At 38.2% G+C, this 13500-nt stretch overlaps 1 long non-coding RNA gene across 1 annotated transcript in view; it reads left to right on the plus strand.

Moving 5' to 3' along the window:
• The first annotated feature begins 1676 nt into the window (after window positions 1-1676).
• The window catches only part of LOC111552592, a 65270-nt gene continuing 53446 nt past the window's right edge, over window positions 1677-13500 (plus strand). Inside the window, exons 1-2 of the long non-coding RNA XR_002734677.1 lie at window positions 1677-1804; window positions 6287-6411. This is a non-coding gene — a long non-coding RNA (uncharacterized LOC111552592). The remainder of the gene's footprint in view (window positions 1805-6286; window positions 6412-13500) is intronic.

Genomic DNA, 13500 nt, shown 5'->3' on the forward strand with positions numbered 1-13500 from the left:
TGAACAATGACATCACTTGGACTCAGGAAGGGGAACATCACACATCGGGGCCTATCATGGCAGGGGAGGGGGGAGGGATTGCATTGGGAATTATACCTGATATAAATGACGAAATGATGGGTGCTGACGAGTTGATGGGTGCAGCACACCAACATGGCACAAGTATACATATGTAACAAACCTGCACGTTATGTACAGGTACCCTAGAACTTAAAGTATAATAATAAAGAAATAAAAAATAAAAATAAAAATAAATAAAAGTCTAGCTCCAAAAAAAAAAAAAAAAGAAAGAAAACTTATGAAAAGTGTCAATTGTTTTCCCAGTTTACTTCCTACTCTGCTTTCCAGAATGCAAAGAAACAGGATTAGACTGATGTGTACTTCTCATGACTTATTCAGTTCAAGCCATCACAGTTGCAAGTTCCTTTCAACCACAACGTCACTCAAAATGCCAAGAGAGGAACACTGAACATTCGCCTTTTGTCTTATCCTCTTCTAAAATTGCTTCTCTGTTTTTTTTTTTTGTTTTTTTTTTTTCTACCTAGCCTTCTCCTGCCTCATTCTCCAAGATGTTAGGACCGAAGGGCCTTCTCATGCAACAGAAGGGTTCAGCTCTGCATCACACAAATCAAAGAGACACACAGAACACAATAACACTTGTGTCCCTCCAACTTTGTGACATTATCACCTAGGAAGATATTTGGGGGCGGGGGTAGCATAACAGAGGAAGAAATAAGATGAAAAGAATAGCATTCTTTTTAATGTAGAAGGATTCTTGTCATTATTACTAACACTTGTTGACTTTTTAACTGACGCATAATTATAACCATATTTCCAGGGTTACCCTCTATCATCTCCCCAGCCTTGTAAGTAGGTACCTCTTTAGGGCTGATGAAAGCATGGTATGTGAGATTCTCCCAAAGTTATGTAAGGTTTAGGGGTAGAAGGGAGAAACTACACATGTGGATCAGCCCAATTTCTCTGAAGTTAAGGACGTTTTAGTGGCATAGGTGAAGACAAATTTGCCTCATAGAGTGCTGCATCCTGGAGACAGGCAACCTTCGGCAGATTACAGTCACTCTCAGCTTCACTGTGCTTCACAGGGATGTGTCAGTACCCATCTCACAGGATGTCTGTAAAGACAGCACAGGAAAAGCATTGTGCAGGGCCCTGGCATATAGTACTTCATGAAATGTTAGCTGCTGCTATTACTGATAATTGTGCATGTTTAGCATCTTTCAAGAAAATGCCAACAACATGGGACTTGGAACCACAAAACCCTGCTTTGAGTTTTAGCTTTGCCAATAACTGCATGGAATTTGGTTAAGCAACTATTTATATGAACTCAATTTTTTAAAATAAAACCTAAAAAATGAAGAATACCTCCTTTTAGCTTTACCTCATAGATTTGTTTAGAACCTCAAACGATGAGCACATGTGTGCTTTGTAAACCGTGAGTCCTTTCAAATTGTACTTGCTTTATCCTTGACCACACATCTAGCTGAGCCTGGGCCCACACAGCCTTGGCTGCTTTCCCAAGAGTGTTTCCTATACCTCCTTCCTGGAAGTCTGACGGTGCCCAAAGCCCCAGGAACTTCCTGGTGAAATGACTGATTAAGAGTGCTCAGTGATTTGCTTGACCGACTGCATGCAGTATTGCATTTGGAAGGCGTGGAAATCTAATCATATTTTCTGCCTCAAGGGACTGAGCGGCTCCCAATAAGATTTTTTTGAGTGTGTCTCTGCAGCAGCTGATGGGAGTGATGTGACTGGTGAGACTGAGACAGCCTGGGGCTCAGAGCAGGTAGGAGTGGTCATGTAGGTAGAGGAGAGCACAACCAATGGAAGCCCTGGGGAAGGTCCTCACTGTGGCTTTCTAACTGCTTTTCTAGTTTCCAGGGTTGTGTGTTACAACTCTCTGAATGGATACCCATTCTGGAATGGTCAACAGTCCACCTTGCTGAGATAGAGGAATTTAAATTCATTCCCCACAGTAGAGTTCGGGAAGTCAAAATATACATTTCAGCAGGTAATTGAATTCATTCCACAATGTGGTACTTCTTGCCACCTTAGTGAGCCAAGAGCCCATTACCTGCTCCTAGGCGAAGGCAGACGGTTGACAGATGTAAATTTGTCATGACTGATTTGCAGCATCAACTGCTCCAGAGTGACAGCAGTCTTCCCTTCATATTAGTTTATGTTTCCAAATGAATTTCCTAACCTTGACCTGAACCCCATGAATACTTTCAAATCAGTGACTGCCTTCATGTTCAAACTTACAGCACAGGAGAGAATAATTTCTAAGCCCAAAACTTTCTAAAATGCCTGGTTTTAAAGGAGAGGAGTTGGCTTTCAAAGGCAGTGTCTTATTGTGGGCTGCAATGATGAGTCAGCTCATTTTATGACTAATCCACTTATAACACTGCAAGCGGCCGTGCTGTTCTGAGTCTCGGCACATTCCTCCTTATTAAATCATGTCACTTAGAGGCCAAGAGCTCTACTGAGGTGTTCAGGGGTGACCATAATGTGGGAAGAGAAGAGAAAGAAAGGCCAAATAGGGTGGGAAATCTCTGACTTGGACTAACCCCCACCCCGATTGTAATCAGAGCTGCTCAACTTTCATTTGTTCATTGTATTGTGGCACCTCACAAATACAATGTTTTCTGTAAAAAATGATTCCACTCCAGGGACTGTGATGTGATGAGAATTTTTTGATTAAATTTTAATTGACAAATAATAACTCTATACTTATGAAATACAATGTGATATTTTGATCTATGTATATACATTATAGAAATATTCAATCAAGCTAATTAACATATCTATCACCTCAGCAAGTTATTGTTTTGTGATTGAGAACATTGAAAGCCTATTTTTTTTTCCATGGTAAACTTTATTTCAATAGGTTTTTGGGGAAAAGGTGGTATTTGGTTACATTAATAAGTTCTTTAGTGGTGATTTCTGAGATTTTGGTGCACCTATCACCTGAGCAGAGTACAATATACCCAATGTGTAGTCTTCTATCCCTCACCCCGACTCCCACCCTTTCCCCCAAGTTCCCAAAGTCCATTGTATCATTCTTATGCCTTTGTGTCCTCATAGCTTAGCTCCCACTTATCGATGAGAATATATGATGTTTGGTTTTCCATTTCTCAGTTACTTCACTTAGAATAATGGTCTCCAGTTCCATTCAGGTTGCTGCAAATGCCATTGTTGCATTATTAACTGTGGTCACCATGGAGTATGACAGATCACTAAAACTCTAGTCTAACTGAAACTTGGTACCTTTGGATCAACATCTCCCTTTTTCCTCATCTCCTTTCCCCTCAGCCTCTGGTAACCTTTCTACTCTGTTTCTATGAGGTTGACATTTTTAGGTTTCACATATAAGTGAGATAATATAGTATTTGCCTTTCTGTGCCTGGCTTATTTCACTTGGCATAGTGTCCTCCAGTTTCATTCATATTGTCATGAGTGACAGAATCTTCTTTTTAAAGGATGCATAGTATCCCATTATGTATAAATATCACATTTTCTTTACTCTCTTTCATTGATGGACCCTTAGATTGCTTTCCTATCTTAACTATTGTAAATAATGCTGAAATAAACATGGGAGTACAGATATCCTTTCAACATATTAATTTTTTAATGTGGACACTAATAATCTTTGACAGTTCTCTCTCAGTAGCATCTGTTGTACTTTCCGTTTTGTCCGGGTCTGCTCAGTCATAGGTGCATAATGGCAGAGTGAGAAGAATACTGCACAGGGATTCAGGAGACTACACAGGGATAGGCCACTGGTATCCTATTCTGTAACCTTGAGGAAATCTCATGCCCTTTCTCTACCTGACTCTCCCCCATTGGTCTCTAGGTGTTACTCTTCTGCCAGGTCTGTCCCGCAGACCCTGGCCGACTGACAGATGAAAGGAGTACTCAGACACAGGTATGCAGTGTAAGAGCAGCTAGGGGACTGCCAGGCTCTAGTGGCCAAAGAACAGCAGCCCTGAGAAGCTGGAGCTGCTGGGTTTTATTCAGCATAGGCACAATGCCGAAAGCATAGAGCAAACACAATCTGTGGGTAACATTTATCGTGCCCCTTTCAGGGAATGTCAAGAGTGCATGAATGATTAAAGGTCAGCTCCTGGTCAACATAAGTAAACAAGCCTGTTTAAGATAAATTCCCCTACACTCCCTTGTACCTACTCCTTGCTTTCTGCCTCACGGTTAGAGAACAGCTGACTTCAGCTATTCTCCCCTGAAGCTATGCAGAGCCTTCTGACCTTTCAGAAGGCCTGCTCCTTTCCCTATAGTTTCTCCCACCACTCTGACCTATCTCCTACAGTCTTCTCTGGCTATTCCCAGGTGTGCAACTATGATATAGACAAGACTTGCTTTGGGTTATGTGTAGTTCCTGGTACCTATTATAAAACTACTAATCTCTGAAGTTATAAACCCCTGATGTTCACTTCCAGATATCAATGATTTTTTACACTTTTAATTAATCAGTACTAGAGACTACTTTTTAAATTGAATCTACATGGAAGCCCATGTCTCTGGCACAAGGAAGTGAAGCCACTGTGTTTGGGAGGAAGGTTACAACAATTGGCTACTCTCTTTCTTTTATGATTCCTACAGTGAATCAAGAGACATCTTTCGGGGAAATCTAGAACTATCTGGAACGTGTTTTGTAAATGATTGGATTAGATGTTTTTCATGCTCACTTCTAGTTACAACGATTTATGAATCTATGAGGCAGTACACTAGAATCAGGAAAGCATGATGTCATTAGAAGGTCTACAAACATCAATTCAGATCTCATGTATGGGGTATGGCAGCCAGGGACATATGTCATTGGGATCACTCTTAAAGAACTTGCTATTCAACTCTAAGAAATACAGTGAGCTGATGCCCTCTAAATATTAGGACCCTCAGGATCTGCCCCATCCTTCCAACCGATGCCACGTTCCTCACCCGCATCCCCAGCCAATGACTCAGTATGATGGGGTTATCAGAGTTTGACCATTTTTACCCACTGTGGGTTACCTCTTTGCTCTGTGTCTTTGCTCTTTGTCTTCCCATTGGGTGGTCCATGACTTGTTAGATTTGCCCAATTCTATTTCCTCCACTTTTTATCCCTCACAAGTATTAAACATTATGACCTCAGGTAACCTTTTACATCACTCTATAAAGCTTTCAGATGACCAAAACAATACTGATTAGTATTGGTTTATTACAGTAGGAATGAGACTTCCTTTCTACTAAAAACAAATGAGAGAATTAAGATGAGAGTGAGTGAATGGAAAGGAGAGGAAGAGGTCAGGCATTAATCATAGTATCTTGCATGTAATAAATGCTTAATAATCATTTCTCTTCAACACTAAGACTGGCCAGCTAAGCGCCTGGATTCTCCATGTGGTTGACTAAAGTTATCTTTCTCCTGTTTTCAGTTAAGTCATAAGTATCACAGGTCTCTACACCAAGTCCTTTGGGCATAAATTTTGACTTTGGTACTAAGGACCTTTCTTCCCCTAGACTCTACTCTCAGTACCTATATCCCTTATTCCTCTATTGTGGAATCAGTTGTTAGTATACTGATTCCTGTTCTGCCCTCCTTTTCTTTAACTTATCTACCTATCCATCAACAAATATGTTTATTAACTGTGATGTGCAAAATGTCATATTTGCCACCATGGTTGGGGGGTGGGTGGAAGTCTCATTTAGGCATTAATTTTGGCCTCAGGGTACTTACAGGTGGTAATAGATTCCCAAAAATTACACTCATACTTTATTACAGTTATAAATATCTGTTAAGAGTATTTATAAGAGAAGTTCAGATGATGCTCAGTTAATACTCAGAGGATAAAATTTAAAAATATATATTTTATATCAACATATTTGTATACATATTATATATATATATATATATTTCAAAGTTTCAATATCAGATGACTTCTGGGAGAAAGTTGCATTCGCAATGGGGCTAAGATATTAAGTCATTAGTGGAAAGCTGATCAATAAGCCATAATAATATGAACTGCTGTATGAATCAATCATCCCTTACTCCCTGTCCCAAGGTGGCAGTCAAGGGGCAAAGTACAGATCATAGACCTGAGAAATGTCTCATTAAAACTTAATCTATGAAGCCAAAGTAGACGCAAATGCCAGGAAAAGCATCATCATGATGCACAGGTTTTTAGTCACACAGGGTTATCCTCACACACCATCAGCACAGCCTTCAGACCACTGAGTTATTTCTGAAAATCTGTCATATGTTATTTTTTTCCAGATGGTAGTCTGAAAGGGACAGAATGAGAGAGGGAGCTGGAGAAAGAAATGAATAAATACGAATGCATCTGGAGAATGAGGCATCTTGGAATCTGGAAAGTGAGGCATCCTGGAAGAGAGATGAAGGTAAAATTTTAAAGAAATGTTTTAAATTATACCCTCACCATAAGTGAGGATAAGTTGAAAGGCACATTAACTTGGATTTCCCCATGTAACCCAAGCATAGATAAAAATAACAAAAGAGGCCAGCTCCACTGTATATTCTGAGTGCCCCATGTATGAAGAGTTGGGATTGCGACAGAATATGAGGAATGGAGGAAGGAGTGACTTCTAGTTCTTTTTATCAGTCCCCATAAAGGAATAAGAGAGAAACGAGACTTAAGTGGGCCCCGTCTTACAACCTCTAGAGATACACACCATAAATTAAAACAATCTTCCAGAGGCCATATTAAGAGATTACAGAATAAGTTGATGACAGGGTGTGACATTACTTCTAGAAGATGGAGTGGTGGAAGGAGAGATGAAGAGTGGGTTAAAACAGATGCTTAAATTTAGACTGATGAGTATGCATAAGTGTCATTTTGTCTAAAAGCAGAATGGACTAAATAACATCAGAGGTTTTTTTGTTTTGTTTTGTTTTGTTTTGTTTTCAGTGTAATAGCTATTTTACAGGTATGTTTGCCAGTTTGAAAGTTGAACATTAAGGTATTTCAAATCTAGGTCTTCATTTGCATATGGACAAACAAAAGCTAAAACAAAACTCCCCAGATATATACCTTGGGTTCTTGGCTTCCCTTACTACTATTTCTCTCTTGCAGTGGGTATAGGCAAACCCTATGCTTTTAGTCAGCCAAATATTTTGGTTCTCTGAACTACTCGAAACCAAGCAGTGTCATTAATTTGACTTGGGACTGCTTTGGGGAAATGTACTTTGCTGTTAACTGTGGACTTTCTTCCAGAGTTTGGGAATGTGGCTCAAACATTATCACTAGTGTTACCTAAGTTCAGCCCTGGTAAGCGATTTTGGAAACTGAAATACAAACCTAACTTTATAATTATATAGAACCCAGAGGCTGTCTATATTTTGTGATTTGAGAGAAATTTGGATTAGGAGTCTTTTACTCTCCGGCCTGGAAAACTCACAACAGGACAATCCTAGATGTACAGAGTAAAGAATAATGAAAGCAAAATTTGAGGCCACCGCTGAGAATATTTTATGTACTCCACAATTTCATTTTAAAGCTGGGGCCATAGACAGTTGGCCTGCAACATGCATGGAGGTTCAGTGTTGCTTCTCTCCAACCTAGCTGCAAGTAACAATTCTAACCTCACTCCCCAATATCACCTTGCAGCCCAAAATAGAAACATTAACTTCTGACTTGTGCTTAATGCTTTCCTGCCTCTGTTCCCTTCTTCCACGCCATAACACTGTCTCCCTGCTTGCAGAGTGTTCATGATCTAGCTCTACTGTGAATGTGCCCTAACAATGAAGTCTTTTATGATTTTCCTAACCAGAATTAATGTTTCATTTTTCGAGATATTGTTAACATGCCCTAAAAATTTATGCTTTTAAAGTGCATCCTTTTAAAGTCAGTGACTTTTAGAATATTCTCAAAGTTATGCATTCAACACCAATAATTTTAGAATATTTTCATCACTCCAAAAAGAAATCTCATTCCCATTAGCAGTCAGTCTCCATTCTACCTACCTCCCAGCCCTTAGCAGCCACTAATCTACTTTTTATCACTATGGATTTGCATATTCAGCACATTTAATACAAATGGAATCATAAAACGAGTGGCTTTCTGTGTCTGGTATTATGCACTTAGGATGTTTTCAAGATTTATCTATGTAGAGCATGAACCAGTACTCTATCCCTTTATATGGCTGACTTTCCCTTCTGTCAATATATCATATTTTATTTCTTAATTGACAGCCATTGAGTCATTTCTACCCTGAGTATTATTAATAATACCGACATGAACATGTATGTATAAGTTTTCATATAGGCATTCATTTCCATTTCTCTTGGGTAGACACCCAGCTAGTAGTAAAATAATCTGAATCATATAGTAACTCTACATTTAGCCCATTGAGGAAATGCCAAACTGTTCACGAAACTGGCTGCACCACTTTATGTTCTTACCCAAAGCATCTGAGCTTTCCAGTTTCTCCACATTGTCTCCAACACCTATTGTCTTTTTAAAATGTATTTATCCTAGTGGGTATGAAGTGATAATATCATTTGGTTTTGATTTGTATTTCCCTAATGATGGATGATGATGACTATCTTTTCATGGCTTATTGGCTATTTGTATATATTCTTCGGAGAAATGTCTTTCTTCTTTAATTGACTTATTTATAGCTGTAAATTTCCCTCTAAGCACTACTTTAGTTGCGTCCCAGAATTTTGGCATGCTATTTTGTTTACATTTATCTTGAAGTGTTTTGTAATTCCCCTTGTGATTTTTTTCTTTGGCTTATTGTTGTTTAGGAGTATGTTGTTTAACTTCCACATGCTATTGAATTTACCAAGTTTCCCTCTGTTACTGATTCCATTGTACTTGGAGAACATACTTATTGTGATTTCAATCACTATAACTTTATTGAAACTTGTTTTGTGGCCTAATATAGATTCTATCTTGAGAAGTATTCAGGAGCACTTGAGAAGAGGATTTATTTTACTGTTGCTGGGCGGAGTACTCTATAGAGACTTTGTATTTGGTTTATTTATATTGTTGTTCAGGTCTTCTGTTTTCTTGTTGATCATCTTTCTGGTTCTATCCATTGTTTAAATTGAGATATTGAAGTCTCCAATTATTGTCAAATTTTCTGTTACTCCCTTCAATTCTATGTTTCTACCTCGTGTATTTTGGAACTTTTTTGGTGCTTACATAATTATTGTATATTTTTGCATGAATTGACTCATTATAAAATATTGCTCCTTATTTCTAGTAACGTGTTTATCTTAAAGTCCATTCTGTCTGATATTAGTCTAGCCCCACTCCTGCTCTCTTTTGGTTACTGTTTACATGGTGTTTGTTTTTTACATCCTTTGACTTTTAGCCTATTTTTGTGTTTGATGTAAAGTGTATGTCTTGTAGACAACATGTAGTGGAATCATGGTTTCTTTTGATCCATTTTGCTAATTTCTGCTTCTTAATTTGAGAATTTAGTACAAATGGGATTACTGATAAGGTAAGGTAGGAATTATATCTGCCATTTTGTATTTATTTTCCTTATTTTTTGTTTCCTCTTTCATTATTGCTGTCTTTATGTTAAATAGATATTTTCAAGTGTACCATTTTAATCACCTTGTTTCCTTTACTACTAATTTATATTCCTAGTGGTTACCCCAGGGGTTATAGCAATGACCTTAATTTGAAACAATCTAGTTGATTTCAATCAATTTCAACCAATATACAAAAAATTGTTCCTGCATAGATTTCATCACCCTTCTTTGTGCTATTGTCATACAAATAACTTCTTTACACATGATATACACATCAACACAAAATTGTAATTATTGATTTATGCAGTTTTTTAAATCAAATAGAAAAAACCTTTATAAACAAAAATATATTTAACCTTATATTTACCTATGCAATTATTTTTACCAGTTATCTTCATTTATTTATGTGAATTAAAGTTACTTTCTAGTGTTTCTTCACATCAGCTGAAGGATTCATCTAGCGTTTCTTATAGGAAAAGTCAAAAACTGAATTCTCAGTTTTTGTTCATCTGGTAATGTCTAAATTTCTTTTTTTATTTTTGAAGAATAGTTTGGTTGGATATAGATTTTTGGTTTCCAGTCTTTCTCTTTTAGCATTTTGAATATGCCATTCCTCTGTCTTCTGGTCTCCATGATATCTGATGGCAAATCAGTTTTATTCTCTTTGAGCGAGCACCCCCTTTAAATGATCAGTTTCTTCTCGTCTGATGCTTTTAAGAATTTTCTGTCTTAGGTTTTCAACAGCTCAATCAATTATTATGGGTCTGAGCATGGATCTCTGAATTCATCTTATTTAGAGTTCTTGGACACGTTTTCAGCCATTATTTCTTCAAATATTCTATGTATCTCTATCCTTTTGGGGGTACCATTGTCTATATACTAGTATGCTTGATAGACTGCACTCCTTCAACACTCTGCCAGGCAGTTAACAACCATGATTTAGCCTTTACCTCCTTCTTCTGCAGAAACTCAAAGTTAGCCAGAAGTAAGAGCTTAGGGCTTTCTCAGTTGTTTCCAGGGCAATTTCATAGGCCTAAACATTTACACAGCCCTATGTGCGTGTCTGTGACCTTCTAGATTCTCTGAAATATGTCAGAGCTTTTCAAAACACACTTTGGATCTCTTATTCCCAAGATTTCCTTAAGCCTTTTGGTTAGCCTATTATTTTCCTTAACTGTTTCACACTTCTTCAGGAATTAAGCTTCATGTTAGGTTAAATAAAGAAAGCTTTGCTAGTGGGTTCTTCTAGGAAACCACCGAACAGATCAAATAATGACAGTTCTCTGATAATGGGACTTTGAAACGGTTTTTGCCCCATTCTCCTCCCTTTGGTGGTTCTTAGGCTGCTGGAATTTACCATAATTGCAGGCTATTGGATTTCAAGACTACTATGGTGCTGGGGAGGGGATGCAAATAGGAAAAATTAAAATATCATGAAGCTCACTGTTCATATCTAGATTCAGCTGGTTATCTTAAATGTTTTCAGGATTTCTATAAACCTTTAATTAGAGTTTTGAAAAAGTTAATTCTGACAATTTATGCTGGTGTTCTTACTGCTTTTATGGAGAAGAACATTTTCAGATTGACATTTTTGTTAATGTCCTTAGTCTTTCACTTTTAATGCACTTCTTCTATGGCACAAGTGAAACTAGGTAGGCACACAATGGTAAATATATATAACCAAAAGCAGGGAATTTAGATGACTGTGGGCTCAACAGTATGTTGTAGCTAGGATAGTACATGGAATGAGCTAGAGAGATGCAAGATGGTGGTTTGTGAATGAAATGTTTAAAAATGAGGTTATGGAGGTATTGTGGTTATTGTTAATGATAAGGTATGGGGAATGAGTAAGAGAGAAAGACTGAAGAAGGAAAGGTTAGAAACAAAGGCCAGGGTGTTGGACAATCCACTGTGGTGAATTTGGACTTCACTCAAGATTATTCCAGAAGAAAAGTTAAATAGGGAAAAGCAGTGAACCAAAATCTTTAAGGAATGAGGAATAATGATGAAGACTGTCATCTGACAATGACACTAAGGGGGGCAACACGTATGTAAGCTCAATATAAAATTCCAATAGGTTTTTAGGTAAAAGAAAAATAAGAAGTGTCTGGAAGTATCAATGAAGAGCAAGGAGGACATTTACTCCACCTCAGGACCCTTGAAGAAGAGATGTAGGGGAGAAAAAACCTATAGCAAAGGGCTTCAGGGGTGGCCATGTCCTCAGGAAAGATTCAGGTTTATATTAGAGGAAGAAGGTGATGAACATTTCACAAAGACATTGAGGGCATGGAAAATTTGTGGGGGAAGCCCACGGGACACAGTGAGATGATTGTAGGATATGGGGAAGAAGCAGCAATACTGATGTACAGGGGTATTAGTGTCTGCAACATGATGGATTCCAAAGGAGTCCTGGGTTTCTTGTGTTGCCAGTAGTCACAGGTAATGCAGGTAGGGGTAGGGAGAAGGGTGAGTGATGGGGGTTTCTCAAGAGTGCAAAGAGATCTAGGGCTTAGATTTCACTCTTGCTAAAGACGGAGGTCCAGCCGAGATACTTCTTAATGAGTGAATAACTCTTGCTCTGTGATGATGGAGGCACCTTGCCTCCCTTTGTTCTTCAATTTCTGTTACTGTGACTGGGTTTAGCACAAGCCCTAACAAAAAACTCTTCACTGGCAACCACCTAGCTATGAACTCTTCTATTTATAATACGGCATGTTGGTTAGTACTTATTTATATTCATTCTCTGCATATAAGACCAGATCCCTTTAACTAGATATCAAACTTCTGCAGCACAGAAGGCAGCTTTACCTAAGCAAATTTTTACATTTAGTTACACACTACCATCTAGTTCAGGAAGTCTCAACCCCCTCTTTTGCTGTAACATATACAACCATGCTACTCCAATGAGTAACAGTTTCTCATAGATACACCCAGGTCTTGATGAAACATTGAAAATGGATATAACTATACAATCATGTCTTGCAAGCACTACAGTAATTAACACAACTATTAATTATATACCAGTAATCATTCTCCACAAAGAATTGCTACAGTGTAGATTCTATCTATGAAATGTAATTCTCAACACCCTAGCTGTACCTTTGACCTGCCTCTCCTTGTTCAGAAAGCATATCATAGAAAGAGTGGCATAGCTGCAGTGACAGTCGTGCATTCACTCTAATGTTTAAATCATTTAAAAACGTTAGTACCTAGAGAAAAAATTATCTAAGGCCCATCTTAAAATTGTTTGAGAACATTAGTGTCATAACCACACTTGAGAACTACTGCACTTGAAAACTTTAGAGGATATATCTGAGTTCCCATAGATATTGGCACTTGCAGCCCATCCTGGGTGTTTTCAGTAATGTACATTCTTTAGGCACTGAATTTATATGTTCTTTTATACCTTAGAAATCTTCAATGAGGCTGGGCTCAGTGGCTCACGCCTGTAATCCCAGAACTTTGGGAAGCCGAGGTGGATGGATCACGAGGTCAGGAGATCAAGACCATCCTGGCTGACATGGTGAAACCCCATCTCTAATTAAAAAAATACAAAAAATTAGCCAAGCGTGGTGGCAGGCGCCTGTAGTCCCAGCTACTCAGGAGGCTGGGGCAGGAGAATGGCGTGAACCTGGGAGGTAGAGCTTGCAGTGAGCCGAGATAGCGCCACCGCACTCCAGCCTGGGCGACAGAGCGAGACTCTGTCTCAAAAAACAAACAAAAAAGAAGGAATCTTCAATGAGAACAATGTTATTATAGTAGCTATGCAAATTCATCAGGTTTGTATTCCAGCTTCATGATTTTATAGCTTTATGATATTGGGCAAACTGATTTCTCCATTCTCAGTTTGCATATCTTTAAATACATGTAAAATGCTTAGAATAGTGTCTAGCACTTGGCAAGTACTCAATAAATGTTAGTTGCTGTTATAAGATTATTATACTCACAAGTCATTTTGTGATGTTGATGTCTCTTTTGTATAA

Source organism: Piliocolobus tephrosceles, chromosome 4 (genome assembly GCF_002776525.5).
Source record: "Piliocolobus tephrosceles isolate RC106 chromosome 4, ASM277652v3, whole genome shotgun sequence".
Lineage (NCBI taxonomy): Eukaryota > Metazoa > Chordata > Mammalia > Primates > Cercopithecidae > Piliocolobus > Piliocolobus tephrosceles.